Genomic DNA, 5,199 nt, shown 5'->3' with positions numbered 1-5,199 from the left:
GAGCAGTTTTAAGTTCACAGCAAAATTGAGGGGACAGTACAGAGGTTTCTCATATGTCTCTTGCTCCCACACACGCATAGCCCCGCCCATTATGAACATCCCCCACCAACTGTACTTTTGTTACAATTGATGAACCTACTAACTCACTGAAGTCATTTGGCTAGAGGTCAACTGTAAAGAAATCACTGTTTACTATGCTTATTATTGCTCCTTATGTATACCGTCTGAAGAAATTCAAAGTACAAATAGATAAGGAATGGAATGTGGAGGTTACACCAATCTTGTACTTTGGACTAAAACAAATAGGCAAAGGCCAGAGTTTAGGTAATAAGAATTATTTTTTGGGCTTAAGATATTATTCTCAAAAGAAAATCTTAGACCTATGAAGCATCCGTTTGCTACTACTTTTGCTCTGAGGGGAGAGTAGGGTTGTCACAGGAGCATGATGCCCATGGCTGAGGTGAGGAAGCTGTCCTCTGCTGAGAGCCAACAGCTGCCACCAACGCGGTGACAATGCCACTGACTAGAGCTGTGTTAGTCTCCTACGGCTGCCCTAACGAATGGCCGCAAACTAGACGACTTCATACAACAGGCATGTATTCTCTTACCGTTCTGGAGGCTGAAGTCTGAAATGAAGGTGTGGGCAGGGTTGGTTCCTCCTGGGGCCTCCGAGACAGACTTCGTTCCATGCCTCCCTCCTAACTTCTGGTGGTGGCTGGCAATCCTCGGTATTCCCCGGCTTGTGGGAACAGAACCCCGATTTTTGCCTCTGTCTTCAGAGGGTTGTCTTCTCTGGGTGTGCATCTCTGTTTTCTTTCTTTTTAAAAATATGTTTTTCTTGATTTCAGAGGGGAAGGGAGAGAGGGAGAGAGAGAAAGAGAAACATCAATGGTGAGAGAGAATTATCAATAGGCTGCCTCCTGCATGTCCCCTACTGGGGATTGAGCCTACAACCTGGGCATGTGCCCTGACCCGGAATCAAACTGTGACCTTTTGGCTCATGGGTCAAAGCTCAACTATTGAACCACACCAGCCAGGCTGCATCTCTGTTTTCTTATAACGAGCCACTGGACTAGGATCCACCCTTCTTTAGTGTGACTTCATTTTTTAAAAAATATATTTTTATTGATTTTTCACAGAGAGGAAGGGAGAGGGATAGAGAGTTAGAAACATCAATGAGAGAGAAACATCCATCAGCTGCCTCCTGCACGCCCCCTACTGGGGATGTGCCCACAACCAAGGTACATGCCCTTGGCCAGAATCGAACCTGGGACCTTTCAGTCCGCAGGCGGAAGCTCTATCCACTGAGCCAAACTGGTTAGGGCAGTGTGACTTCATTTTAATTAATTACATCTGCAAAGACCCTATTTCCAAATAAGGTCACATTGGCAGGTACTGAGGTTAGGGCTTGAACATATCTTTTGGGGGAGCCATAATTCAACCCACAACCGGAGCCCTCATCAGTGTGTTGGCAAAGACACTGACACTGCACAGGGAACTCTGCACATTGATCCATTTACTTGGAGTTAAATATAGCGTTTTCCTTTTCCAGCCTGGCAATGCGCCTCAAGCACCCTCTGTTGGCAGAGTGTAGCATCTAGCCAGGCAATGGGGAAACGCAGTCTGCAGAGCAGAGAAGGAGTGTGGGTTTACAGCTCAGGGGCAATAAATGCATAACAGCCACAGACCCAAGTTTTGTCTACTTTGAAGTGAGCCTTCCCTATGGTAGTTTGATCTTGATTATGAAGCTCAGCTGTGGGACTGTGACTTGGGAAGATTCCAAATAGAGGAGACACTGAGGTTGAGTCTCATTGGATATAGGAGGTGGGAGGGTGTTATTGATGTTCTTGGTGAACGGAGACGCGGAGATGAGTCGGACGACAGGATACGGAGAAGCAGAGGGCTACCGCTCGCTCAGGCGAATAGCAAAGACCCTCTGATGCCTTCTGGCTTTTATTGGGGGTGAGCACAGCAAACAACAATGGAGTACAGCAAGTGACAATGATTAACAAGCATGCTCATGAAATCATCAAAGCTAAGTTATACATTACACTATTAATTTCCTGTATTATACAAAGATTATTTCCACCTGCAGCAGTGCACCCTCCCCTGAACTTTTCATGCCCTTATGGACTATTTATCACGTCAAGGAAAGTTCTGCCTCTGAACAATAAGTCTTGCTTGCAAGACTTTGTTCTGACGTGGCCGGCTTGCAGGCTCCCGCCTTTTCCTGGCAGAACGTCCTCTTCTAGTTAACTTTTCATTCCATTTGTCCAGCTACAGGTGTCACAGAGATGAAACATCTTGGGCACAGGGACCAGAATGAGCAAAAGCAGAGCATGTGAGGTCCTAGATTGTCACAGAAGCCTGGAATCCATGCTACGGTATTTGAGAATGAAGTTGGGTAAGAGCAACATGACCACATTTGTAATGTAGACAATTCCCTTTCTCTCAAAGCAGCGTGGGGACATCTTCCCTTGGGAAGGAGAGCTCTGAACAGGTGGCAAGCAGCTTCTATGGGGAGCTTGCATGGAGGAAATGGACCGGGAAACCTGCATGACTCAAGAGCCCCCATGGGTGGCAAGGTTCAATGACAATAATCAAATGTTTCATACACAACATTGACAGGGTCCAATGGGGCGATGGCTGGCATCTCAAACACAACATGTCTCAAGAGAGTGCATGATCCTACACCATAAATCTACTGTCCTTCCATGTTCCTTATTTCAGGGGTGGCGTCCGGTTGCCCAATCCAGAAACCTGGGCATTATCATGCCTCATTCTTCTCCTTCACTCCTCCAGAACCAATGATTAAATACCGCCCATTTTGCTTCATAAATCTATGTCAACTTTTCTCTATTCTTTCTCCATTCTCAGTGCTCGATTGAGACAGGCCTGTAGCATCTCTCACTTGGATTCTTATAACTTTCCCAATTCATTCTTATAAATGTCCCCACTCATTTTCTCAGACAGAGTAATTATTCTGAAAAGCACATCAGAAGGTGCCACTTTACTACTTGAAAATTCCACGCTGGCTTTCCATTGCTTTTAGGATAAAAAGCAACTACTTTAACATGGAATAAAATGGCCCCTCTGGCCTTTTCCAGTTTCATCCCCTCCATTCCTCATCTCCACCTACTCTTATATGGGCTGCTTTTATTTCTTGAAAAGCTCCCTCTTCTTCTTCTTCTTCTTCTTCTTCTTCTTCTTCTTCTTCTTCTTCTTCTTCTTCTTCTTCTTCTTCTTCTTCTTCTTCTTCTTCTTCTTCTTCTTCTTCTTCTTCTTCTTCTTCTTCTTCTTCTTCTTCTTCTTCTTCTTCTTCTTCTTCTTCTTCTTCTTCTTCTTCTTCTTCTTCTTCTTCTTCTTCTTCTTCTTCTTCTTCTTCTTCTTCTTCTTCTTCTTCTTCTTCTTCTTCTTCTTCTTCTTCTTCTTCTTCTTCTTCTTCTTCTTCTTCTTCTTCTTCTTCTTCTTCTTCTTCTTCTTCTTCTTCTTCTTCTTCTTCTCCTCCTATGTCTCATTTTTCTTCTTGGTACTTATGTTACAACTCCCTTATCACAAAACTCCTCCCTCACTCCCACCCTTCAATTCATCCTCTATTTGTCCTTCAAAGTCAGTGTAGATGTGAATTCCTCCTGGAACTGACCTTGACTGACTGACCCTGACTATAATTATTTCAGGTTAGGTGATTCTCCTATGTGTTTTGATATATAGTCTATGGTATATGCTATATAATCATATATCTTTACCTTGTTTCATTTTCTTTTTAAAAAATGTTTTTATTGATTTTCAGAGATGAAGGGAGAGAGAGGGAGAGAGAGATAGAAGCATCAATGATGAGAGAGAATCATTGATGAGCTGTCTCCTGCATGCCCCCTACTGGGGATCAAGCCTGTAACCCCAGCATGTGCCCCAACAGGAATCCAACCGTGATCTTGATCTTCTGGTTCATGGGTCAATGCTCAACCACTGAACCACACCGGCTGGGCGTGTTTCATTTTCTTTTCTTTCTGTTCTTTTTGTTAATCTTCACCCAAGGATATTTTTCCATTGTTTTTAAGGGAGAGTGGAAGAGAGAGGGAAAGACAGAGAGAAACATCGATATGAGAGAAACACATCAATTGGTTGCCTCCTGCATGAGCCCTGACCAGGGCCTGGGACAGAAAGGAGCCTGCAACCAAGGTACCTGCCCTTGACTGGAATCAAACCCATGACCCTTTGGTCCACAGGCTGACGCTCTATCCACTGAGCCAAACTGGCTAGGGCTTGTTTCATTTTTGTAAAAGAACTTATTAATTACATATTAAAGTTTATTTGCTTATTATCTGTCATCCTTCACTAGAATATATGCTCCTCCAGGTCAAGAACCTTGCCTACCTTGCTCACCACTATGTCCCCAGTGCCTACAACAGTGCCTAGTTCATAGTAGAGACTCAATAAATATTAACTGAGGGAATGTTAAAAACAATTTTTTGAGGCAAAGATCTTCATGTTACTGTATAAGCTCATGTAATATCTGGGACACAAATATTTGGGTAACCCAAAATTCAAATTTAACTGAGCGATCTGTATTTTTTCTGGCAACCGTACCCTCAGAACACACTTGGCAATATCTGGAGACCTTTTTAATTGTCACGCCTGATGGTGGTGTGTGTGTGTGTGTGTGTGTGTGTGTGTGTGTGTGTGTGTGTAGAGGACAGGGATGCTGCTAAACATCTTAACAATGCAAAAGACAGTCCCTACAAGGCTAAGAATCCTCTGGTCCAAGGTGTCAATAGTGTGGAAGTTGAGAAACCCCGAATAGATAGTCATGAGTGAACTTACGGGTCCCTAGCAGGCAGGCAGCACCTAGAATCTCTAAATGCATCTTCCTTTTGGAATGGCAGCATGCGGTTAGTGAGAGGAAGGCGTCCGGGGTGCAGACCAGGCTTTAAGACCCTGTGCACACATCCTGATGCTGACAACCAGAGGGCAAGAGAGCCCGACTACCCAGTGCAGCAGGTGAAATCGTGCTGCGGAAAAGATCGCGTGTGAAGGGCCTTGTGGATGGGGCAGCGCTATGCACACGCTGGTTAGTGCTCTTTAAACTCCGACCAACACCAACCCTCTGGCCACTGGGGTGAGGAAGGCGTGCGGTGATAAAAACGGAAGCTGAGGTCCGGCTCAGGCGTCCTTCCTTAGCAACGGTCGCCAAGAGCGTGG

The sequence above is a fragment of the Myotis brandtii genome, unplaced genomic scaffold (genome assembly GCF_000412655.1).
Source record: "Myotis brandtii unplaced genomic scaffold, ASM41265v1 scaffold13, whole genome shotgun sequence".
In the NCBI taxonomy this organism is placed as follows: domain Eukaryota; kingdom Metazoa; phylum Chordata; class Mammalia; order Chiroptera; family Vespertilionidae; genus Myotis; species Myotis brandtii.
This window is presented reverse-complemented; position numbering follows the sequence as displayed.